This window comes from Lepus europaeus, chromosome 19, assembly GCF_033115175.1.
Source record: "Lepus europaeus isolate LE1 chromosome 19, mLepTim1.pri, whole genome shotgun sequence".
Lineage (NCBI taxonomy): Eukaryota > Metazoa > Chordata > Mammalia > Lagomorpha > Leporidae > Lepus > Lepus europaeus.
In genome coordinates this window covers 38,598,300-38,624,743 of record NC_084845.1, presented here as the reverse complement: position 1 = coordinate 38,624,743, position 26,444 = coordinate 38,598,300, and the positions used below count along the sequence as shown (strand labels likewise).

General features: G+C 50.7%; 2 long non-coding RNA genes across 2 annotated transcripts; one reads left to right on the top strand and one right to left on the bottom strand.

The window, feature by feature from the left end:
• Nucleotides 1–6,458: 6,458 nt before the first annotated feature.
• Nucleotides 6,459–14,396, bottom strand: LOC133748280 (uncharacterized). The gene is made up of 3 exons (XR_009864443.1): nt 14,291–14,396; nt 13,615–13,833; nt 6,459–7,402 (listed from the first exon to the last, which is right to left on the bottom strand). It is a non-coding gene; the product is annotated as an uncharacterized LOC133748280 (long non-coding RNA).
• Nucleotides 14,397–14,534: 138 nt separating this feature from the next.
• On the top strand, nt 14,535–25,010 carry LOC133748310 (uncharacterized). Its single transcript, XR_009864447.1, has 3 exons — nt 14,535–14,738; nt 15,770–15,900; nt 24,153–25,010. It is a non-coding gene; the product is annotated as an uncharacterized LOC133748310 (long non-coding RNA).
• Nucleotides 25,011–26,444: the final 1,434 nt, after the last annotated feature.

Here is a 26,444-nt window from a genome sequence, read left to right as displayed (position 1 = left end):
ACCTCCTTTCTAGCAAATGTATTGATTTCTGTTTTGCGGTTTTATAACACAATTTCAAGGCTGTTGTGGGTTTAATGAGCCGTGTTCTTATGATGTTTAAAAAGATTTGAAGCTATTGTTGAAATACATATTATGGATCACCCCCTCCCGAGGTGGGTGATCCCCCTCCTCCCGGGGCTCACCCCGCCCCCCGCGGCCCCGCCCCGCCCCGCAGCCCCCACAGCCCCTCGGCCCTTTGTGGCCAGGATCAAAGGAGCCAGCGCCACAAAGGCGGCCGGGCTCGGGCTGCGCGGCCACACACAGCCGCACCTGCAGCGCGGCCAAATGTCGCTGGGGCTGCTGCGGGGCGAGCGCGGGGGACGCACCTCCGAGGCGCAGATGACGCTAATAACGCTGGATGGGAATTGACGCGGGAAGGGCGCGCGCTGCCCAGGGCTTTTTATTAGCTGCCTGGCTCCTCCAGCCTCGGCCCGGGCGCCTGCACCTGTGGACCCCCTTCCTCCCGGCCTTTATGGAAGTTGACAGATTTTATTAACTTTAAGGAAGAACTTTGCAGCGTGCGGAGGGCCGCGGTTTATTTTGTATTCATGCGAAACGGAAACCGAAAAAGCCACGAAAACACGAAAAACAAAAACAAAAAACAAAAAAGCCACGAAAACACGAAAAAGCCATTTTTACATATTTAGCGGCCCGGGTGAGCTCCCTGCGGGGCCCCTCAGTCACGCTACAGATTAACTTTGTCATAAAATTGACTGGTGAGCTTGGGGACGTAGGGAGTTTGGGAGATGTTGTTGGATGTGTGGGTTTTTTTTCTTTCTTCTTCTTTTTTTTTTTTTTCCAGTGGGAGAAAACTATATTCAATTATCTAATATCTCTAAGGAACCCCCAAAGACTTTCCAAATCGTGCATTGAAATTCTTTTTAGAAGCCTTTGCTCAGGGCCAGAGGACATTTGCAAACAACCCAATCGGGCTGCGCACAGCAAGGCTCCCCCAAATCTCTGTAAACAAAAGCAGCGTCACAAACATCTCGACTTAGGGAGGGAGGGCTGGGGGCTGGGAGGACGGCTCACATGTTACATGTGCATGCATGGACCCTCGAAGCTGCAGGTATGGCTCATTTAGTGAAAGGCCCAGCTAGGTGGGCAAAAGACGGCTCTGAAACCAAGCCCAGTCTCCCAACTCCTAACACACACGCTGTTAGAAACATCCTAACTGCAGACAAGAAAGCGTTAGGGTTTTCCTGGTATTCTTAGTTGTCGGCGAAAGTCCGCGTGTTCCTGGATTTGATATGACGCACGGGAGTCCACACCGATGCGCGTTCATGTTATATTAATGGTCAAGTGTTGAAAATCCATCCATGGAGTCAGCTGAACGGGCTGCTTATTAGCTTAAAAGCATGGAGCTTTCTGGGGCTTCCTTTTGTGCACCAAATCAACTTCAAATGAGCGGAGGATCATTTTGCAGGAAACTCTTTAAGTTGAGTGATAATAGAAAGTAGTTAGTAGAATATTACACTTTCATTTGGGCAAACAGATGGAATGCCTGCTTTTAGATTTAATCGGGGGCTGACAGACAGGTAGGACGCCGGCATATTTTAGCTGGAGTCTCTTTCTTTTCAGGAAAGAATGAAACTACTTAATATGCAGTTTATTTGCCATCCTCCACCTCCGTGAGCCCGTCTACCAGAGAACACCCTCGTCTCTAATGCCTAACTTCTCACTGCTGATGACATTACAGAGTACAAAGGTCAGCTACCCGCCAGCCACTGCCTTTATTAACATGTGGATTCTTCCCTTACAAAAAAAAGATTTTAGATACGTGTGGGTGTAGATACATATGTGGTTAAGAAATACAAACCACCGAGCACACCCCGTAGACACCGACGTCAATAAATGATTTAACAATTCGGGAGTCATGAGTCTCTGACCTCATGCTGTCTCCACTAACTTTTGGTCAAAGATTCGGCTATCAAATTGTTCCTCTTGTCTCCCCAGAAGCATAATACGTGGTAATCTTAGCATGCACAGCCTGTTTCAACAGAGCAGTACAGACAAGGGAAGCCAAGGATTTTAATATCATGGCGGAGCTTGTGTTACCTTGCTCGAAACAAAATCTGCACCCCCCCTCCCCACCAAATGCAAGTCCCTTGACACCCTCCACTGGAGTTCATTTGTTATGCAAAGTTTTGTGAAGCAATCAAAATTAATTCCCAGCGAGCTTTTCACCCAAATCCTCAGGCTTCTAATAATGGTCTTTCTCAACAGGTGTCCCTTATGGAAGTCTGACTTCAAATTGCCACACTAAAGGTTTTATTCTTCAGTCATTTCTTTTTTAATCCCGAACTTGTAATTTACTAATCTGCAGCAGCTGCCAAGAAGGGCCCAGCTGCTGGCGAGAGGGGCAGTGTACCGCCGAGGAGGCCAGGGCGGACCAGAACTTCACCTTCAGACAAGGAAGGAATTGAAATGCATGGCCCCTGGACAGAGAGCAGACCTGACATCGTATCCGTGTTAGCTTCCTCTGAGCTGGCCTCAAATTGGGGCTACCTGGCTTAGATCCTATTAAGAAGGCTGCAGAAATATCCTGGGTGATATACAAGTGAGAAGAGAGGAGGCCTTTTAAATGTTTGTTTATGCATTTTCATGTATTTGAAAGGCAGAGTGTCAGAGACAAAGAGAGAGAGACAGAGAGAGCGAGACAAACAGAGACAGAGAGAGAGAGATCTTCCATCCGCTGGGGTCACTCCCCAAATGGCCACAACACCCACAAGCGCCAGGTCTGGGCCAGGCTGAAGCCAGGTGCCTGGAACTCCCAGTAGATCTCCCACATGGACGGTAGGGCCCTAAGTACTTGGTCCATCCTCTGCTGCTTTCACAGAAGTATTAGCAGGGAGCTGGGTTGGAAGTGGAGCAGCCGGGACTTGAACCAGCGCTTATATGGGATCCCAGTGGAGTTCCCATCTCCTGGCTTTGGCCTAGTTCAACCTCTGCCGTTGCAGGCATTTGAGGAGTAAATCAACAGAAGAGACATCTCTCTCTCTCTCTCTCTCTCTCTTTCTGCCTTTCCCTCTCTCTGTGTCACTCTTTCAAATAAATAAAACCTCAATAAAATAAAATGAGAAGAAGGGACGGTGAAGCTCAGATTCCTGCTCACATTGAGGCTTCCAGAAGAAACATTTGGATTCCTCTGACAGGCGCAGAACCTACACAGGCCACTTCTGAGTCAAACCAGAAGTCTCGCGAGAATTCAAAACAGAGTCCCAAAATGCTGCTACATCGAAGACAGGGCAGAGCCTCCACAGAAAGATTGCCCAGGGAGAGGCACCAAGTCCCCGTGCACACTGCTCCCCACCGAAGTTGCTCCAGCTCCATTCCAAGTCTAATCACAGCCGGAGCCAAGCGCGCACAGGCGGGCGGTGCCACCTCCCACCCGTTTGTCCACAACTGGACCAGCAGAGCCCTTCTGAGCGCCCATGGCATTGATTTTGTAACGCCCGAGCAGCCCCATGGGTTCTGCTCTCATGAGCCTCTCTTGATTTGAGGGAGTAGTGGAAAGGTTTCCCAGGCTCCGGAGACCAGAGACCTCCCTCCCAGGCCACTAGAAATAGTGTTTACCATCTTGTCTGTGTTGTACAAAGAGCCTCCATATAGTCAAAGCTGCAAAGGTGTGCACCAGCCTCTCTGAGAAAATGTGCTTTTTTTCTTGGGCTCAGTGGACATCTTCCTAGGTGGACGTTGTGGAAGGTCACACAGTGATTCTGAAACAGGGCATGGTGCTCAGCGGGTAGGAGCCATTTTTCAAATTTTCTACAGATTTATATTATTTATTTATTTAAAAGGCAGAGTTACAGAGAGAAAGAGTCAGATCTTCTACCTGCTGGTTCATTCCTCAAATGGCTATCACAGCCTGGGATGGGCCAGGTTGAAGCCAGGAGCCAGGAGCTTCATCCAAGTCTCCCAAAAGGGTGACAGAGTCTCAAGTGCTTGGTCCATCCTCTGCTGCTTTCCCAGGTGTGTTAGCAGGGAGGTGGATGGATAGTGGAGCTATCAGGACTCAAATCAGCGTGGTGAGAGTGGACGCCAGTGTCAAAAGTCACAGCTTAACCCCCTGTGCCAGCCCTGGGAGCCATGTTCTGATGGAGCCTTTCCTGGGGCATGTGGCGTAGTGTGGCATCAGCCACTGAACTGTTACACATGGCTAAATACTTACAGGCGTGACAAGCAACTGAAGGTAGAGTCCCAGGTGTTCTAGAGAGACCTGACCAAGCGTGGGGGTGAGGGTGGGACCAATAGGATGGGGAGGGGTGCATCAGCCAGGTTAGGTCAGAGTTTGCTGCATGGCAAGCAGCCCCAGTCCTCGGGGATGCACATCTTTTCTTCTCTCTCACGCAACCGAGAAGGGAGACTGCTCCTTGTGTCACTCAGGAGCAGAGCGAGAGGCTTCATCTCGACTCTGCCGCCTGGGTCACAGAAGAAAGCCTGGTGCCTGGGTCTTTCTGCCCACAATCCCTCACTGCCGATGTCACAGCTTCGCTGAACTTGAATGAGGGTGGGAAGGGTGGCTCTACACGTGCCCAGCAGGGGGCGCTGAAGAACCCCTAGTGCCTCCGTCTGTGTCTGTAACAGTCGTTTATCTGGCTCACAGTTATGGGAGCTGGGAAGTTCAAGGGCATGGTGCCAGCATCTGCTCGGCTCCTGGTGAGGGCCTTGCGCTGCTTCAACTCATGGTGGGAAGCAGAAGGGCAAGCAGGCACATACCAAAGAGAGAAAAAGGGGAGGGGCAATGTTGTGGCACACCAGCTCAGGCTACCACCTTGGGATGCTAGCATCCCGTATGAACACCACTTCTCATCCCAGCTGCTCCACTTCCAATTCAGCTCTCTGCTAATGCACCTGAAAAAGCAGCAGAAGATGGCCCAAGAGCGTGGGCCCCTGCATCCCACCCAAGTCAGGGCGACCTGGATAGAGTTCCAGGTTCTTGGCTTCAGCCTGGCCCATCCTGGGTCATGGCACCTAGTTGGGAAGTGAGCCAGCAGAGGGAAGATCACTCTTTCTCTCTGTCTTCTCTATTTCTTCCTTTCTCTGTGTGACTTTCAAATAAATAAATCTTTTTTTAAACTTTTCTAAAAAGATTTTATTTATTTGAGAGGTAGAGTTATAGACAGAGAGAAGGAGAGATGGAGAGAGGTCTTCCAACTGCTGGTTCACTCCCCAAGAAGCCGCAATGGTCAGAACTGGGCCGATCTGAAGCCAGGAGCTTCTTCTGGGTCTCCCATGCGGGTGCAGGGGCCCAAGCACTTGGGCCATCTTCCACTGTTTTCCCAAGCCATAGCAGAGAACTGGATCAGAGGAAGAGCAGCCGAGACTCGAACCAGTGCCCATATGGGATGTCAGTGCCACAGGCAGAGATTTAGCCTCCTTTACCACACTGTGGGCCTCAATAAATAATGAGAGAGAGACAGAGAGAGAAAGGGGACTAAATGCCCTGATAGATAACTCATTTCCCTGAGAGAGGCATTAGTCCATTCCTGTGGGCTTTGCAGCCATGACCCAGTTGCCTCCTTGTAGAACCCACCCCCACCACTGCCACGTTAAGGTTCCAACACATAAGCTCTTGGGGCATGCACTCAACCCACAGCACTCACCACACAGCACTAGGGAAGACAATCCTGGTTTCAGCAGGGACCTGAATTTTGCTGAAGAGTTCACCAGGGACAGGTCAGTAGACAGGAAATGTGGAGAAGAACAAGGACCTGACAATAGCAGGTGCACAGGCCCTGAGACAGGAAGAGCAGCAAGGGAGCAGAAGGTGGCTCCTGTCCCGGCAGGACCTGCACTCGTGGGGACTTAGAAGCCAACAGAAGACTCTGGTCCCTCCCCACAGGCAGGAGAGTGGCTGTACAAAGGCTGGTGTGGTACAGCAGTGATAGGGATCATTTTGGCTTCAACATGAGGAACAGGAGAGTGGAGTGAGGGCCGTGGAGAGTTGCTAATGCCTCCCCACATGCTGGGGGAGAGGAGGCCCATTATATAGGATGGAAATTGTGGGCTGTGGCTCGGCCCAGGGGCTGCAGTGAGAGGCGGGATGTGTCTCTGTCCCTCCGTCCTAAGCCTCTTCACACAGCCATCTCCACACTGGTGTGGGAGGAGTCGTCTTCCCCCTTCACACTAGCTGGGCTGTCTCCTGTTTGCAAGGCTCGCTTCAGTCCTCTTGGATGGAATTTTGGGCCAAAGCAAGCTCTTATGCTCGTGTCACCCATCGCTGAGCGGCTCTTCCAGCCTAAGCTTCTGAGATCACTTCCAAAAGACGATATATTTGTGTGGCCACAGGGTCAAGTGATGGGGGGGTCAAAGAGAAGTTCACGAGATGGCTGCTGGGAAAGTGGGTAACCCTTAGCCATGCTGAGCCCCTTCCCCCAAAGAGCACATAAAAACATTTTTTAAAGGAATAACCTTTACTAATAAAAATGCTATAATCTCAATAAGACGTTTCGGCAGGGGAATTATTAGATATTAATTCATGCCTAGTTGCACTGATAGCTCTCGGCCGTCAACGTTAGCCTAATAGCACACTAGGTGAGAATTAATATGCCATAATTCACACTCTGTCACGCGTTATTGCTTAAATAAGATACATGAAGAATAACCTATTCTGGCGAAATAACTGGGATTCTCAGAGTTCTCCTGGCCAAGTTATAAATAGTTATGTTAGGATCCAGAATTTTTTTGTATTACTAAATTTGAAATAAATTGCATATATGTATCCTCAGCTGTAATTACTGTGAACATTTTTCTTAAGTACTAACATTAAGTTCAGTCATATTCCATGTTTTAAAATTGAACTTAAGCAAAATCACATAATTTTCTGGGGACCAAAATAGAAATTTCTTGCCTCCATGTATAATTGTATCTGGTGCTACGGCGTGAGATAGCTTAGATGGCTTGGGTGAAATGAGCCTGACTTAGAAGGGAACAAAATAGAAACAGTGGTGTTGGGGGGGGTGCAGCGAGAGGATTTCTATTTGTGTGAATGAAGTGTTTGTGTCTCTCCGGACAATTACAGGTGCTCAAGAGTGCCGACTGTTTTCCCAGCAAGGGGAGACTGGGTGAAGTAGGAGGTAGTCCCCGTCCTGCAGAAGCCGAGAACCTCCGGGAAGGGACAGCATTGACACTGGTGATAAATCAACCTTGTCCTCACAAGGTAACAACTGAGAAAAATGCCAGGATACAGAGAGAAAGACTAAGGCGTGAATGGAAAGAGCTCTGTAGGCGGAGTGAGGCGCCAAGTCGTGCCGTGCACCTGCTGTGTGCCAGTCCTTGTGCTGAACGCCGAGCACAGAAGGAACCCGCCGGTGAGGAAGATGGATGCGTCTCCAGGGGTACTTCAGAAAGTTCATGGAAGCTGCAATTGAAAGATAGATTTATGTTGGTGTAAGAACATTAAAATCCATGCTTAGTTTTTTTCCCTGATACACATTTCCATGAGCTTTTGAAGATACCTCATGAGCATGGATTTCAAAAAAATTTTCGCATCAAAATCAACTTGCTTGTGAACTCTACTGTCCATGGATTTTACCCACACATAGGCCACTATGACTGTGATGAGCGCAAAAGCTGGGGCAACACAGCGCTCAGAAGGGAGCTATGCCTGCCTCAGACTGGTGCTGGGGACGTGGATCCAGAAACGGTTCACGAGGGGCGGGCATTGAGCCCAGTGGTTAAGGTCCTCATGTCCCACCGCCAAGTGCCTGGGTTCAACACCTTCCTCCGGCTCCTGACTCCAGCTTCCTGCCAAATCAGATCCTGAGAGGCAGTTTAGATGGCTCCAGTAATCGGGTTCCTGTCTCTCACGTGGAAGACAGGGAATGAGTTCCTGGCTCCTGGCTCCTGGCTCTGTCCCAGCCCAACCTGGGGAGGGTGAGGGGCTGGACCAGGGGATGAGAGCTCTCCCTATCTCTCTCTCTCTGCTTCCCCCAAAAAAGAAATAAATGAAGAAACGCTGCACAGAAAAGGTGACACGGGCGATGACTCCGTGGTAAGGGCTCGTGCAGTGTTAGATTCAGCTGCTGAATGATCTGGGACCATCACCCCTGCCAAGTCAAATGGGGAAGCTGGGAGGCCGTGCCGGAAGCGGGGAGTTTAGCTTAGGCCAAGACTGACGCTCAGCGCGTGGGCACGGGGAGCAGGGGGCCAGCAGGCTGGGCGGGCATGCAGACACAATGAAGGGGGGGGAGGGCTGGGGCTCATCCGGGACGGGGCATGCTTGAGCCCCTGAGCTTCTGGGGTTGGGGGAGAACCCAGGGCTGAAGCTCACCCTGGTAAACCTGGCTGAAAAGGCCAACAGAGACCGCCGAGCCATCCTACTACCCATTTTGAAGACAAGGAGACTGAGGGGGGATCCATTGCCCAATTCACTACTTCCTTTCAGTGGGAAGTTTTCCAGCCCAATCCCGAAATAAAAGAACTGGCGCGAAGCCGAGGAGAGCCACGGCTCACAGCAGCGCTTCCCCGACCTGAGGCTTTTCCAAAGCGCTTGGGTAAACGCGACCGCCCTCAGTTCCTTACGATGTCTAAGGAACGGCATTAATTTCTCACTGTAGCACACACCTTCAGAAAAGAAAGCTTCCGTCGCATCCATAAACAGAAATTGAACTTCCTTTGCTCTTAAAGGGAGCACACCTGGAAACTAACTCCCTGGCAATAAAGCAGTCGGAAAATTCTAGGCAGATGCTCTTGTCCATGTCAGGCCTACTTTCTCTGACGGGGAGATGTCAAGTTTTGGAGAGATGTCAAAAATATATAAGCCCCCAACTGAGCCTTTGTGTTGTCTCCATAGGATGGGGAGAAAATTAAACAGGAGATCCTTTCCCGTGTGATGCCAGGTTATTAAGCAGTATGACTCGACATCACTTCAAATACACCATGTTTTCCAGAACGCAGGGCTAGAAAAGGTGAAATAAAATGTGTCGCTTTCACAGGCCCCAAAGACGGGCTGTTGTAAAAATTTATTGAAATCAAAGGATGGGAAAATGCCACGCTGGCATAAATGTATTAACTTTACTACAGATGCAGGCAGACATGTTCCAAAGAAAACTCTTTGTGGAAAAGCTTTCATTTTTTGCTGTTGGGAAAAAAAAGGCCGATTCCCTGTCCTGCCCCTCTGGGACAGCCATGAGGCTCAAGCCAGGGCATCCTATGCCCCAGGGCCGTGCTTGTGCCAATGCACCGGCCCCAGGGTGTCTGTATCCTTCCTCCAGGCCACCCCCACTGCAGGAGCAACCAGGGCCCAGCCCCAGGCTTTGGGGGGAGTTAGGTGGGGCTGAGGGCATAGCGGCACCTCCTAGCTTGAGTTGGAGGCAAACCAGGTAATGGTTGACTCAGAAGTACCTGCCCCCACAAGGGCCTCTGACCTTTGCTCCCCATGAGCCTTAGTTTGCTTTTTCCCAAAAGCACAGACTAAGACAAGGACGTGGGGGCAGATAGTTTATTTGAAGAAGATTGCAAGAAGCAAGAAGGAAAGAGAAGGGAAGAGGGAAAGCCCGCCTCCCACCCCTCTAAGAAAATTGAGCTGATTACTGCAATGGGCAGCTGGGCCTCCCTCCCCTTGGGGACTGCCCGAGGAAGCATCCAGAAGTCACAGCAGCTCCATCATTCCTGTGGAATGAACCTGGAATTATCTGTAGACCCCTGCTCCTGTGGGTGGAGGTGGGCTGGGCGGGAGAGATGCTGCAGGTGCATTGGCATTGGCCGTGGAGCTGTCTACCACCTCCGTGCTGAAGTTGGCACTGGATGCTTCCCCACGGCCTCTCAGGCTGTAGTAGAAGACAATGGATGGAGCAGGTGGAGACTTGCCTTGCTTGGATCCCGCCCACTGCACTCACTCACTTCACCAAGCCTTTCTCAGGGGAGCTGCATCGGCGTTTGTCTTCCGGAGAAGTGGGTTAGGCAGAGAAACCTTCCTTGGGCCTGCTGAACTCCACTGTCTGTTTCAAGTTAACCTCGAGTTCTTGTCTCCTGTGCTGTACAACTGGGCCGGTGGGTGGGGAGGATGGCTTTTCAGACACACACACACACACATGCACGCACACATACACGCACACACACATTCCTACACATACAAACACACACACACACACACTGTGTGAGTTGAGCAAGCTGGTCCTGCTGGGGAGTGGAAGATAACGGAGAGCAGGACCGCCAGGAGTCAGGGAGCCATTATTTGTGCATCAGCCTGGTCACCTGTGCCTCTGAGTCTCCCCCAGACAGTGGCCGTCTGAGCTCCCCTGTGGCGTAAGACAAGGCACAGGTGGAAACTTCAGGGTGAGGGTCAGGGTGCCTTCCCTTTGCCAGTCTCTCTTCACCCCCCACCCCCGCGCCCCCACCCCACGTGTCTGAAGGATGCTCAGCTACTTTGCCAACCCTATCAATCCATATGAAAAGAGCAGATTAAATTGACCAGTTCTCATATACGTAACGATTGCTGCTATTTGACCAGGATGAGTTCCGCAGGCAGTGCCTGTCACGTGCTATCCAGGCTCTTTTCATCCTGAGTTACTCAGTGCTGGGCTCGCTTTCTCCCCACAACCGCCCAGTCCCAGCTACTCCTGAGCTTGCACAGCGAGGCGACCAGATGCCAAGTGGCTCTTCCTCACCGTGGGGCAGCCAATGCCCGCTGTATGGGCTTCTCAGTACACACAGCTTCCTGTACACCCCGCCTTCCTATCCTACCCTCGCCATTTCCAGAGAGGTCTCTATTCATCAGAACGGGTGCTATGAGATTCTTAGAAGAAAATTCTCCAAGTTGTCACGATTTGCAATGATATCACATATGTCATGATGATAATACTAGCTACCAATTTTGGGCTATTCGGTTTTATAGTACAGAAACCTCGCAAAGGCTGGTCATTTGGTTCCCTCTCTATTGTGATGGGGATGCTAAGGTACAAAGGTCAAGGAGCGCCCCTTAGCACGCCTGTGCACAAGCCCACAGTGGAGCTAGGATGAAACCCCTGCTGAACCGCTGCACATGGTGGGTGATTCGGAATTGTCTGTAGACCCCCGCTCCCGTGGGTGGAGGTGGGCTGGGCGGGAGAGATGCTGCAGGTGCATTGGCATTGGCCGTGGAGCTGTCTACCACCTCCGTGCTGAAGTTAGCCCTGGTTGAATGAAGAACAGGTGATGGGAGGCAGCTGGGAGCGGGTTGCATTCAGAGACAACCCCTTCTCTTGAAAGTGTGTTGGTTATTTCAGTAGTTCGGTCGCTTTGCTCCGCAGCCACCCGAGAGGCCTCTCAGAAGCAGGTGCATTTTTCTCTGAGCCGTGCCCTGACTCCTGCTCTGTGAACACACAGGGTCCCAGGCTCTGAGAAGCTGGAGACCAGAGAGGGGCTGACTGTTCTCCCCACTCCCCGCCCAACTTTGCCCACACCGTTCTTGCCTATCCCCCCCGCCCCACCCCACCATATACTGGCTTTGAGCATGTGTTGTGTGAAATGAAATGCCAAGTTTCTTTAAAAAGAAAGCCACACCCCCTGAAGAACTGACCCAAGGACATTCCAACAGCGGACACTAACACTGCACTGGCTGTCGTGGGGCTGGGGCAGGTCGCCTGCCTAAAACCTTGAAGTCATAGTCTTTGCCTGCTGCTTGGTTCCCCCAGGCAATTCTATCTCAATCTAGCTGTTCTCATGTTGCTGCTTTTTTGCTTTATTTTATTTTCTTTATTTGACAGGCAGAGTGACAGAGAGAGATTTTGCATCTGCTGGTTCTCTTCCCAAATGGCTGCAACAGCCGGGGCTGGGCCAGGCTGAAGCCAGGAGCCCTGAAACTCTATCCTGGTCTCCTACATGGGGGGCAGGGGTCCAAGCACTCAGGCCATCTTTCACTGCTTACCTAATAGGGCTCATATAGGATACGGGTATGGAAGGCACAGTTTAACCTGCTGTACAACACCAGCCTCACAATGAACTTGTTTAAGAGGGACCCGGAAAGTGTGAGTGAGCAGACGGGATCTTCTCCCTTCTCCAGCTTGCTTGCTTTGGCAGAAGCGGGTCTGCATTACAGGGGAGGTGGGATTTGGTCCCTTCTGGCTTGGGAGTGTGGCCTCACCCATCCAGGTAGCATGGGAGGGCTCTGTTAGTTTACATTTAAGGGAGGAGAGAGGAGAGAGCTCCAGGGTCCCAGTCAGTGGAGATCATCTGCCCCTTTTCTAACCAGGAACTTTAACTCCCTGCGCTAAGCAAAAGGTCCTAGTTGGTCTCACAGTCTGTGCCCTCCACTTGTTACCTTATCAGGGCCTCCACTTTCTCTTCTATATAATGGGTTAGACTAGGAGGTCCCACTCAGAAGAGTTTGCCGGGCCAGTATCGAGGCAGGGTGGGTTAAGCTGCTGCTTGCAACACTGCCATCCCATTTCGACTCAAGTCCCAGCTGTTTTGTTTCTGATCCAGCTCCCTGCCAATGCACCTGGGAAGGCAGCAAAAGATGTCCCAAGTGCTTGGGCCACTGCCACCCACATGGGAGACCAGGATGGAGCTCCAAGGCTCCTGGCCCAGCCCTGGCCATTGTGGTCATTTGGGGAGTGAACCATCGGATGGAAGATCTCTCTCTCTCTCTCTCTCTCTCTCTCTTTCTCTCCCCCCATCACTGTGCCTTTCAAATAAATAAATCTTAACAATAGAAGCAGAGTTTGCATATTTCAATGCCAAGTGAAGAGGATTACAGCTCTGGAGACCTGGTCCCTCTGGTTTTCTTCCAGCGTGACTCAGAGGGACACTGCAGGGCTCCATGGAGCAGTGCCCACAGCTGTCCCTCCAGGTCTACCCAGACCATCAGCTGCGGTCCCTCCCTCACCCCTCCCTTGGCCTCTGTGAGGAGTTTTACGAACACTCCTCCATCCACCACCGAGCTTCTCAGCCTTGGTGCTACTGAGATTTGAAGCAAACACTTGTTCCTTCTTTGCTGTGGAGCTGCCCTGTGCATTATAGGGGGTTTCCCAGCACCCCTAGCCTCCATGCACCAGATGCCAGCAGCAGCTGTCCCCAGACAGAACAACCGAGAACCTCCCCCGGCACGGCCCGTGTCCCCGGAGGATGTGTGCATGACATCGGCCCTGAGAACCGCAGTCTGCACCATCACCCCACTGGGCTCTGGCTACAGCACTGAGTTCCATCCAGAGCTCTATGTGTTGATTTCTGTAGGACATGGCAGGTGTGTGGAGTTTATGACACTGGTAAGGCACACAGTAGGTTTCTGGGCCCAGTGAACTTTTTTTTTGAACGTCTTGCGCCATATTTGTCCTCTTAGTAATAACTGTTTCGTCATTCCTGGTGGGTGCCGAGCACCTCTGTTTTGAGGAGATATTACACAAGGTGGCGGTCAAGCGTAGGGACTTAGGGAAGCCACTTGGGCTCTAGTGGGAGTCGGGTGAGCAGAGAAGATGAACAGTAAGTACACAAATAAGCAAGATAATTTCCAGCAAGAGTTAGCCCATGTAGAAAACGTTTGCAGAGCTAAGGAATGAAACTGACGAGAGCGTGGGTGGTAGGGAATGTCTTACTTGCAAGATGACCCTGGAGCTATCCCTGAAAGGTAGGTAGGAAGGCAGAGCTACTTACAAAGACTCCAGCAGGCTGGCATGCTGCGCCTGCATTCCAGGTCAGAGTGCTGGCTGGAGTCCCTGCTGCTCCACTTCCGATCCAGCTCCCTGCTAAGGAGCCTGGGAGAGCAGCGGAAGACTGCCCCAGGACCTGGGCTGCTGCCACACAGGTGGGACACCCAGATGCAGTTCCAGCTTCGCGGCTTCAGCCTGGTCAAGCCCTGGTGTTTGTAGCCATCTGGGGAGTAAACCAGCAAATGGAAAATCTCTCTCTGTCTTTCCCTCCCTCCCTGTCCTTCTGCTCTTCAAATTAATAATCTTTTTTTTAATTTTTTTTTTGACAGGCAGAGTGGACAGTGAGAGAGAGACAGAGAGAAAGGTCTTCCTTTTGCCGTTGGTTCACCCTCCAATGGCCGCCGCGGTAGGCGCGCTGCGATGGGCGCACCGCGCTGATCCGCTGGCAGGAGCCAGGTGCTTCTCCTGGTCTCCCATGGGGAGCAGGGCCCAAGCACTTGGGCCATCCTCCACTGCACTCCCTGGCCACAGCAGAGAGCTGGCCTGGAAGAGGGGCAACCGGGACAGAATCCGGTGCCCCGACCGGGACTAGAACCCGGTGTGCCGGCGCCGCAACGCGGAGGATTAGCCTGTTGAGCCACGGCACCGGCCTAATAATCTTTTTTTAAGCAAGTATTTACCTTTGCTTTGTCACTCATCTCCTGATGTGTGGCACTTAATAGTTGCTCAGTCAATCTCTCTCCTGGGAGTGAGCGCTCTCTCCTCTCTGCAAGGAGAGTCCGTGCTGCGAACACCATCGCCCTTTGAACTCCAGTGTAAGTTCTAGAAACATCAGCCAATGGGGCGTGCGTATACAATGTTTGTGGACTGTCTGAAGCAACCCCTGAATCACCCTGTCTCCACTTGGTTCTGTTTTTACAAAGAGAGTTTCTTTGCAACAGACGGGACAATAATCTCCTCTCCCAGTCAATCGTCTAATCACACATCAGTCATCGTCGTCATTTAAAACCTGAACCGGCATCTATAGCCCGTTCCCGGCCCAGGTGTGAACCCCAGGAACGGCTGGGGGAAGTATGCGAGCTTCCCAGCGCTCATCTATGTCCCGATTAAATGCACTCCGAGGATGGGGTAAGGTTACTATTGTGCCCTGCTGAGAAGGTCCTGTTCCGGCCCCCACCCCACAGCAGGCGGGAAGGGAAAAGAGCTTAATCATTAATAACACTAACTTGCATTTCTAGAGCCTTGAAAATGAGAATTTTGCCCTTTTTTCCCTGGGAGTAAATTGGGTCAGAGTGTTCCCAGAATTTACATTTCAATTAAAAATACAATAATAACACATTGTGCGAATAGTGAATGATTCCGACTAAGGGGAAGATGACACCGCCCGCTACTTTGTTAATGAAAAGCCCCCTTCATTGGGCCGGGCCACACATCAGCGGTAACAAATCTCCTGTCTTGTTCTGGGTCCCTGGCGGGTGCAGTGGGCCGGGAGGGGTGGGGCAGGGGGAGGTGAGCACCCCCCTCCCACCCCCAGCCCTGCTGGGGCTTCCAGGGAGAGGCGCCAAGGAACTGCTGCTCAGAGAAAAAGCGCCAGGTGGATTCTTCTTCCCACCAAACCCCACTCTGCCTTTCAATCAAGCCTTTACAAAGTTAATTTTCACTTTGCTGTCATTGTTGTTGCTTTATTTTCCTTTTCCAGGAGAGAGCTGATGGCACATCAGCCACAGGCCTCCTTCCCCGGCCACGGGGGAGTGGATTTAACTTGCAAAACATCTCCCCTTAGCCTCAGAGCTGCAGTCTGAGGGGGAAACTTCAGCCTGGGCTGTGTGGCAACCTCAGTGCCTGGTCTTGCTGCTGCTTTGAGAAAAAACCACATGTGCCCAGTGCAAGGAGTGTGGTTGTGAAGCTAACTTGGTGGGTCCTTTATTGAGAATGTCCCCTGGCTCACTGGTGTTTCCAGTGGGTCTAAAAGCCCCCCAGACTTGTATCTTTATCCACATGCTCATGAGAGGTTGCCGCAGCGGCTGGGCGCCTTGCGGATTGTGCCTGGGAGCCCCGGAGAGGGAAGGGTTTGCCTCCACAGACAGAGGTGAAGAGTTTTGCTCACAGATGATTTCTGATAATAAATAACCCTGCCGTGTTCTGTTTTCTGTTGGCAGATGGGAGAAAGAAGGGCAGCGAGCACCCTCTCTCCTGGGGTGGAGGTAGTCTTCAAACACAGGTTATTAGCAGGAGCCAGTGGGAGTGCTTTTGGGAAACCATGGGGATCTGAACACAGACATCAGATCAGGTGAGCTGCTGGGTGCTTGGTGTGTCTATGGTCCCTGTTCCCCCCCTCGAGGCTGGGCCAGGGAAACTGAGGGGTAGGGAGGCAGTAGATGTAGCCGAGGTCTTCCTTTGTGTAGCATTCAAAGTCTCTGGTTGGCTTTGAAGCACATGTACATAAAATAAAGGCATGTGTTTGGCCCCGCAGTTAAGACGCCTGGTCCCATGGCGGAACGTCTGGCTTGGAGTTGGAGCGCCGGCTCCCTGCTAATGCAGACCCTGGGAGGCAGTGGTGTTCGCTCAAGTAGGTAGCTGGCTTCTTGCCGCCCCTGCTGGAGACCTACATTGTGTTCCTGGCTCCTGGCTTCCATCTGGCCCAGCCTGATCCTTGGGGAGTGAACCAGCAGTTGGGAGTACACTCGCTCACTCTCTTTCTCTCTTCCTCTTAGATAATTTATATACGTGTGTGTGTGTGTGTGTGTGGTGTATGATGAAATGCCTCCAATTCCTAACACTCTGATAACTTGGAATGAGAAAATATGGGTGCTCTGAACTCCAGCAGTGCCGGCCAAGATGGTGTGGGAACTGGCTTGCACCAGACAGGCTGCTCCTTCCTTGGAGAGTGGACTGCAGAACCCCCAAAGGTTCTGAAGCTCAACCTTTCTCTCGGGTCTGAATCACTGCAGGAAGACAAAGGTCATCCAACTTCATGTCCTCAAGTTTTAATGATTTCTTTCTTTATTCAGTTGAAACACAGCATAACAGAGAAAGAGATCTCCCCCGTGCTGCTTCACTCCCCAGATGCCTGCAACCGCTGGGGGCTGGGCCAGGCCGAGGACAGGAGCCAGTGCCCCAGGAGAAGTACTTGAGCCATTATCTGTTGCCACCCAGGCACATTAACAGAGAGCTGGTTTGGAAGCAGGGCAGCTGGCATGCAAACTGGCACTCCTATTTGAGTTACAGGCACCCAAGCCACAGTATGACCCACTGTGCCACAATGCCGGCCCCATGTGCTCAAGTTCTGAGTTCTGATAATGACTCCCTGCTCCCAACACCTTGCTTACTTTAGTATCATCTTAACTCAAAATGTGGGCCAACACATTCATTAATGCTGTCCCATTATTCCTTCCTGCTTATCTAAGAACTCTAAACAACACCCACCCTGGGCAGAACCAGCCACTCCTCACCGTCTATAGTTGCATGACTTTCTGTTTCTCTGTCTTTCTTAGCCTGACTTGATTTTCCTGGGCTTGTCCTGTTCAACCAAATGCTTGTTAGCCATTCATTCCAGGAAGCTCCCCCAAGACCCAGCCATTCTTCAATGCAAGCATCATCAGCCCGTTTGTGCCCTAAGATCCCTTTGAACTCCTCCTCTCCGAGCCCTTGCCTACTGCCTCCATCCGCCCTGAGTCACTGACGCAGGACTCTTGCCCGCCCCCAGTCCAGGGCCTCTCACTTCCAGTCCTCTGTAAATTCTGCCCTCAGTTCCTCTCCAGGGGATGCTGTGCAGGCTCTGTCAAGGTGCATGTTCTCTCCTGCCCCGGTACGCAATAGTCTCAGCTTTGTTTTAGCAACAGAGCATGTTGGTAATATTGTGGGATCTGTCCTTCGGATCGCTGGCTGGGAGAAGTCTTTCGTGCTTCTCCTCATCTTAGAGAGCATACTTCAGGCTCAGAGCTTCGGGCAGGCAACAGTCTCCCAGGGAATGTCCATCACGTTGTTTTTCTTTCATTGTACTGATTTTTAATGAACTTAAAATTTGGATCCAAATTTTACACAATTATGATTTAACACACAGCTGAATAATGCAAGGCTCATCATGCACAGAGCTTGTCATGAATGTAGGACCCTTGACCAGCCCTTGTAGGACCTCTGACCAGCCCCTGTCTATCAACCTGGAAAGCCAATGCTCTGAAGCAGCCATTGTCAATTCTTCTAGTTGTTACCCCCTTCCACCTTGCCGTACTGTTACATGACTGGCGTTTCCTGGATTTCCTCACACCACAGGTAGAGAGTAGCTTTCAAATGTGAACAGTGTGTGACCATGTTTCCTTCACTTACACCTCCCCTCTCTTCAAGTTCCCATCATGAGCTGGTTGTGTTTTTATTACTAAATCCAGCTTTGGTGTTTCATGGTGAGGAGTGGGTAAGTGTTACTCACAGTGTGCCGGGGTCGTGTCTGAGGACAGCACTCGCTCCTGGGCCTTCCTCCTTTGGTGTGGTTTTCTTTGAAAGTCCTGGTGACTCTTCCCACACTCTCCAGTCGCTCTGCACAAAGGCCCTCAATCCAATTTTACACCCGGCCACACCTGTCAGTTAAGCTGTCAGCTCCTTTTTTATTTTTTTTTCTGGCGGACATCCCTCCTGGAGCTGTCCACCCTGCTACCCTGTCCAGTCTTGACTCCCTGGGCCCACCACACAGCTGTCAGCAGGGAATTCCCTCCACCGTTGTCCCATGCAGGAGCTCCTATGCTGGGGATCTTGTGTCTTCTTCTTTCTTGATTTACTCCTTTGTTTTGGTGGAGCACATCCTTGGATATGATCCTGAGAAAGGGTGCTTTGGTGGCAAAATCGTGTTATTTCCTTGCATTGGATTGATAGTTTGGCTGCGTATAAAATTTAAAAATTGAAGTAATTTTCTCTCCAAATTTTTTAAATTTTTTAAAAAATATTTATTTATTTACTTGAAAGGCAGAGTTACAGAAAGATAGGGACACAGAGAGAGAAAGATGTCTTCTACCCACTGGTTCACTATCCAAATGGCCACAATGGCCAGAATTCAGCCAATCCGAAGCCAGGAGCCTGAAGCTTCTTCCGGGTCTCCCACTGGGGTGCAGGAATCCAAGCACTTTGGCCATCTACTTTTACAGGCCATAGCAGAGAGCTGGATCAGAAGTGAAGCAACTGGGATTCGAACCAGCACCCATAGGGATGCTGGCACTGCAGGCAGCAGCTTTATCTGCTACACCACAGCGCCAGCCCCTCTCTCCAAATTTTAAAGGCACCATTTTTCTGGTTTCCTCACTCATTCCTAACTTTTTACTTATGTGACCTGGACTTTTGTGTTATTGATTTTGTGTGTTTGTTTTCTCTCTGGAAGAATCCTGAGTTTCTTTCTTTATTCCCGGTTCTCTGAATCTTGATCATATCTCTTGGTGTAGTTGTTAACTCATTCCTTCGGACACTCAGTGAGGCTTCCCTTCAGAACAAAGTCTTTAGTGTCTGGGGAATTTTCTTGCATTATATCTGAACTAATTTCCTCCCCTTTGTAACCTCCACTTTTTTTTTTTTTTTGTCTCAGGAATGTCTATTATTCCGATGGCAAGTCTGAGCCATCCCACTCATTTTCTTACCCTTTCTCTGCTTTCCTCTGTTTCCCCCCTTTTTTCTTGTTCTCTGGGTCATCTTCTACTTTCTGCTTCTGCTTCACAGTTGTAGTATCTCCACTGTCTGAATGTAGCTAATTCAGACTTTGCACCCTTTCTCCTGGATTTAGCTTTACCTGAACTCCTACCTCTAGGAGGTTTGCATCATAGTGTTGCTCCAAGCAACTCATCACTTTCCTTTCTTTCTCCCAGGCCTGGATGTCAATGAATCTTAAGCCAATTCCTCACCACTCTTCAAAATTTGGTTGACGTCTGTTCTATACTATCTGCTCCCTTTTTTTCTTTTTGTAAAAAGATGTTCATTTATTTGAAAGGCAACATTACAGAGAGAGAGAGAGAGAAGCAGACACACACACACAGAGAGAAATCTTCCATCTGCTCAGTTGACTCCCTAAATGGCCCAACAGGGTGGACCAAGCAAAACCAGGAATATGGAACTCCATCAGGGTCTCCCATCTGGGTGCAGAGGCCCAGGGACTTGGGCCACTTTCTGCTACTTCCCCCGGGTGCATTAGCAGGGAGCTGGGTCAGAAATGGAGCAGCTGAGACTGGAATCAGCTCCCATATGGCACACTGGCATTGCAGACGGTGGTCTAACCTGCTGCACCACAACACTGGCCCCAAATCTGCTTCATTCCTAGGAGTCGATGCCTTTTGGTTTTTGACTCCTTAACTGTTGTTTTATGAAGATTTCAAGAATGAGCAGAGTAAAATATCTGCATTTAATCCACCATAAACCTCCTCTGTGCTTACTTTCATAGCTGTAGTCTATCTATGGAGTGCAATGTTGGTTTTCCAGGTTGGGCAGTGATAAAAGGTTTATTTTATTTTTGCCTACAAAAGTGAGTCAACTTAATGAAAAATATTAAAGAAAATATGGGGTATGACAAAAATCATGATAATATTAAGAACATTATAGGAATTTGAGATTTTCTGGATCAGATCATGTTTGGTTGCTGGGGCAGATAACACAGAATGATCTGTGGACTTCTTCTTGGGCATCCCTGGGGTAGACACTCGGATGCTGATATGCCAGTGCGTTCATTACTGGGTATCGTCTGGGAACATGGGACCCCTACAATTTTATCCAAGATGGGCTGCAGGGGATCACTCCTGAGACCCTGAACGTGGGGGATTTCTCCCCACCAGCAAGCAAGCCATCGGTTCTGCAGCAGACACCAGCGGGTGTGGTGTCATCCGGTCCCGTCTGGGCACTGTGTACCTGCAGACAGCATCAGCTCCCGCAGGGTGAGGCTCAGCCCTCAAAACCGCTCCCTCCAATCCAGACGCCAAACACCTGTGCTTCTGACCGGAGTGCGGAGTTTCTTTGATCCTCACCTTGGGTTTGACTGGTTTGCCACAGAGGCTTCCTGGACTTGGGGAAAACACTGAGGCTTACAGGTTCATTGTCAGGGACATTCTAGAGGATACAGGAGAAGAGACACAGGAGGCGTGGTGTGGGGGCGGGGCATGGAGCGCCTTGCCCTGGTCAGGCCACCACTCTCTAGGGCCCTGCACATGTTCAGTGATCCGGAAGCACCTGTGTGAACCCTGTCCTCTGGGTTTTTATGGAGGCTTCATTACATAGGCACGATGGATCAAATCTTTGGGCATTGATGACCAACTCAGCTTTCAACCCCTCTCCTCTCCCCAGGGGTAGAGAAATAGGGCTGAAAGGATTAACCCTCTAACCCTGCCTTGGTCTTTCTAGTGACCTGGACCCCATCCTGAAGCCCCCGGGGCCACCCGCGGCCAGTCACCTCATTAGCATACAAAACACACTATGCCTTATAGGATTTTAGGGGTTGCATGCCTTGGAATGGGCATGAAGACTACATGCACCTGTATTTCACAGGTACTGCAGGAGTGCAGCCAAAGGGAGAGAGGCAGGTTTCTGACCACTTGTGATAGGTCACTTGTTGGTCATCTGGCCCAGGGGTCAGCCTGGTTCCTGTCCCACCGTATCCAACCCCCAAGAAGCTTCTCAGATGTTATTCTTACCGACTCATCCAGAAGTCTGACTCCTCCCAACCCCGTCTCTTCTCCTGGCTCCTGCCCACCAATGCTTTGGAACTGGGAGCTGGGGGTGGGGTGTTCCCCTCCACCCTGTGTGGAGTAGATGCTCAGAACTAGAAGGTTGACTGGGGATTTGCTTTTGCTGTTGAGGCTTGTGCTGGCGCGATTAAGGAGCATTGATTAGTCTTTGCAGCTAATGAAAGGAAATCATTCCTACAGCCGCTGAGGTTCTGGCTGCTGATTGCCTGGGGGTTATTTGTTTATTTAAGTGAACAAAGTAATGGACAGAGGAGATGCCTGAAAATTGCCTGGGTTTGTCCCTTTTTGCTTACCTGTCCCTCCTGGGTACCATTACTCTCCAGGACCTACTGTGAGGGTGATTTCACCAATCTATCTCTGTTAGGTCAAATCAATCAGCTCACAAGCAGATAATGGCAGTGGAGCAAGAAGGAGGCTTCTTGATCTCTAGGCACAGGTTGGGGAGCCAAGGAGAAAGCCCAATCCCAGGACTTGAGTTCGGCATTGAAGACACACGAGGGCCAAGGCAGAGGATTCAGGCGGAAGGGACCTTAGAGCTCTAGAGTGGAAAGGGGGTCTGAGTGGGAGGGACTTCCTGCAGCCCTTATGTAAGATAACTGCTTGGTGATACTTGCTTTATATTTTGAGTATCAGAACAAAAATTTGCTTAGATAGTTACCATAAATAAATTTGAAAACCACTGGTTTGACCCAATCTGCTCCCTGTACAGAATAGGCGAATGAATCTCTCAGGGATGGATGCTGTCCTACCTTCAGCCTGATTTTAGGCTTGGAAAGATGTAAGGTATAGCCAAAAGGGCTACAGCAATATTGCAGATCCCATGTGCTCTTTTCAACTCTTCACTCATGGTCAAGACACAGCATCTGTTCCTCTATCCTTGAACCTGATGGGCCTCTGACCATCTCAGTGACAGGTAGAGATGGATGTGTGACTTCTGAGGCAGGGTCATGTCTGTGAAGCGGCTTCTTCCTGGCTCGCTTACTCTTTCTCTGACTCTCTGGACATGTGTCCTTAGAGCTGCCATGTAAGGAGTTTAGAGACCCATAAGCCATCACGCTACAGAGACCACCTAGAGACACGGATGTCCCGGAGTCCTGGTGATTCCAGCTGCCCCTGCTGGTGGAGTCCACACACCAGGCAAGTGATTGTGGAAGCCTGCAAGATGCCTGCAGTACCAGCCGCAGTCTCACTGCTACGTGGGCCTGTCCACCTCCCATGGGAGAGCCGTCCAGAGGAGACCAGTCAACCTTTAGATGCAGGAAAGGCAAGAATGAGTTATTATCACTGCTTGCAGCACGGTGCTGTCCTGGTTTGCTCTGCAGAAGTGAGGGGCTGGAACACGAGCAGGTGCATCCTTGTGGGAGGGGCCAATCAGACATCGTCACCACTTGGAGGAAAGCTCTGTCTCCCTTGCTTCTCACTTGCTCCTCTCACATCAGAGAGAGCCAATGCACAGAGATGAGTTCAGTCTGGAGCCTTGGAAGGGATGGATGAGATCTGTCTATGCCTTGACTTGCTCCAAAGGGAAAAACGCTCCTTGGGTTGGACGCTGGTGCTGTCTCAATGGCAGCATATTTCCATAGACTGCAATTGAATTTGTGTGGTAGGCACTTTAACACAGTGAGACACTGTGCTGCTCAGCCCAGGACCAGGTAGAGCTGAAACCCCACTTTCAAAGGGCTTTTCACCCTATGAGGGCGATGGAAGTCCCCATTACCAAGCTGAGAACAGGTGGAAGGAAACTGGCGCAAAGTAGAAACTCAGGCATCAGCATGTGCAAACTCGAAGTAAAAAATCCATTTTTCTTTAGGATTTTTTGGAGAAGACTCCAATCTGGCTTGAGGGCTTGATAGCAGTGGCAGCGCACGGAGGGCAATGCCAGGCAGACAGCAAGCCGGAGAAGGACCCAGGTGGGGAATTGTGTTTGGGAGGTTGCGAAAGAAAGGACAAGGGTTAAAAGTGACAGGTGAGATTAGTGGAGGAGAGAAAAGTGCTGTGAACAAAACAGGAAGAAATGTATTTACTGCATCAGAATCAGGCCTGTTGGAGGTGGATGTAGGACATAGCTGTTAAGGTGCTTGTTAGGATGCCCACGTGCTATATCACAGGCACCTGGCCCTGGCTCCTGACTCCAGCTTCCAGCCAGTGTAGACCTTGGAAGGCCGCAGTGATGGTTCAAGTCATTGGGAGACAAGGATGAAGTTCCCAGCTTCTGGCTTCTGGTTTTCCCCGGGCCTAGCCTGGGCCATTGTCCGTACTTTGGGAATGAAGCAGCAGGTGGGAGCTCTTATCTGCCTGCCTTCCTCCTCCCCATCTCTGCCTTTCAAATAGTTGGCTGCTTCCCCAAGAAGTCTCTCAACTCTTTGTACCTGAAGTTGGGGTGGTGATGGGAGGGGGTGGGAATGAGAGAACAATGAACAAAGAGCACCTGGCTGAGACTCGGGGGGTCAGGGAATGGGGGTGCAGGTAACTCCAGAGCCACTGCCATGTTGGAGACCCGTACGGTCACAGGCTGTCACAGGATCCGGGCTCATCCAAGAATCTCAGAGGGGCCCTTCTCCGAGGGGCTCGGGTTTCGCACACGTCTGGGGCAGACTTGTGTCCAGTCTGGTTCCAGCGGCTTGGTGCCTCTAGGGGGAAGCAGGCACTGTCTGGACAATTCCCTGGTGTGGAGCTGGCCTCCCCTGACAGCACTGGATAAATGAGGCCTTCCTGTAATTGTATGTAAATCGCACTCCTAAAGTGCTTGAAAAGTTTGGTGCCCTCAGTAGGCTAAATGTCACCCCTGTAAGTTTCTTCACCCTCTTAATTTGCTTAGTAAATCCCTTTTTTTCAGAGGGGGAATTACAGTAAAAGCGGTTTATCTTTTTGGCATCCTGACAACCAGCCCTGGGGTGCAGGACCCGAGAAATGATAATGGATGCTGCCGCTGCTGACACAGGTCCCCGGATGCTGCAGGCTTCTGACTCATCTCTGAAAATTGAAGTGACCTCCTGCAGCTGTAGCCTGGAGTATTTCTTACCAAAACCCAGCCTTTGAAAATCGGCTGTGTGCCTACCTGGATACTTTGCTCCAGCGAGGATTTGATTATCCGGGACATTCATTCTGGCTTAGAACGGATGACTACAAGAGAAAATCAAGGGGACTCTTCTTGCTCTCCGTGTGTTTTGTCCTTGTGCACTGTACTATCCCATTTGCTGTCACTATAATGAAATACCCGAGGCCAGGTGGTTTATAAAGAACAGGGGGTTACATAGCTCACAGTGTGGGTGGCAGAAGGTCCAGATTCATGGCCCCGGCTCTGTTGGGCTCTGTTGAGGGGCTCCTGGGCTGTGTCACATCAAAATGAATGGCATTAGGGCTGGTGCTGTGTCATAGTGGGTCAAGCCTCAATCTGCGGTGCCCAGCATCCTCTATGGGCGCCAGCTTGTATCCCAGCTGCTCCTCTTCTGATCCAGCTTCCTGCTATGGCCTGGGAGAGCAGTATAAGATGGCCCAACTCCTTGGGCCCTTGCACCTGTGTGGAAGACCCAGAAGAAGCTCCTGGCTCCTGGCTTTGGATTGGCCCAGTTCTGGCCATTGTGGCCATTTGAAGAGTGAACCAGCAGATGAAAGACTTTTCTCTCTGTCCCTCTGTCTGTAACTCTACCTCTCAAACAAATAAAAAATCTTTAAAAAAAATGAATGGCGTAAAGGTCCCACCCCCCCCCCCTTTTTTTTTTTAAGATTTGTTCATTTATTTGAAAAGGAGAGTGAGACACAAGGACCAAGAGAGGCATCTCCCATCCACTGCTTCACTCTCCTAAATGTTCACAAAGGCTAGGGCTCGGCAAGATGGAGCCAAGAGCTTCATCCAGGTCTCCCACTTGGGTGTCAGGGCCCGAGCACTTGGGCCAGCACCTGCTGCTTTCCCAGACTCACTAGCAGAGAGCTGGGCTAGAAGCAGAGCAGCCGGGGCTCAAGTCAGCACTCCTGTGTGGGATGCAGACATAGCTTAACCTGCTGTGCTGCAAGGCTGGCCCTACTGCCACCGCCTCTGACCATCGCCGTCCTGGGAACCAAGCTGCCACCCCGTGAGCCACTGAGGGACAAACCCCAGTCAAACCATAGCGCTCAGGCAGCTCGCAGCAGATTAAAGGTGACTACAGATCCTTGTCCCTGTCCCCTTTGCGAGGTGGAGTTTATTTCCCCAGCCCTCAAAGGTGGGCCAGTCCTGACTGCTGTAAACCCCAGACTATGAAGAAGGCACCAAGGTGTCAGGTCCAGACCCAGATTTAAGAAGGAGGCAGCTTCCACCTTGACTCTCTCCTAACTCTCACTCTTGGGATCCACCCCACATCGCCCCATGGAAAGACCAAGGACAGAGAGAGAGAGAGAGAAAGTCCCAGCCTCCCAGCCACCTCTGCCCTCCTGCCAGACATGGGAGAGGAGCCAGCTCAGGTGGCTGCACCTGCGTAAGATACCCAGCGCCCGAAACGCAGGGGGGGCAATAATTGGTTGCTGCTTTAAACTGCTGAATTTTGGTATCATTTGTTGGACGCCAACAGATAAGTACAACAATCTTTGTGTGTGTGTTTTCAAATTTCTTCAACTGAGAAATTATCAAAGTATTTGTTAATTCATCTGAAAACAACAATAATTCTGTTACATTAGTATTTTTTTAGCTCAAGGAATTTCTTTGGTAAAGTACACATAACAACAAATTTGCCATTTTGGCCATTTTCATGTTTGCGTTCCGGGGCACTAAGCACTTTCACACTCACGCGCAAGCATCCCCGCCATCCATCGCCACATCGTCCATCTCCCCGCTGCAGCTGTAACCACTAGTTCCATCTCCCTGCCCCAACCTCTCACCTGTCATTCTGCCTCCTGCGTCTGTGAGTTTGGCTATTCCAGGAACCTCACAAAAGTGGGATCATCATCAGCTCTGCAGATCTGGGGCTTGCCAGCCTCTGGAATGGTATGAGCCAAGTCCCTAGCACAGATCCGTGCACCCACTGTGTATGTGTTGAAGTAAGTACCTGAATATATTTTGTCGATTCTTGTTCCCTGGGGGAACCCTAGCTAATGTGCCACATTGTAGCTGGATGGAGATGTTCATTGCACTGTGAACAGGTCGGAAACTGAG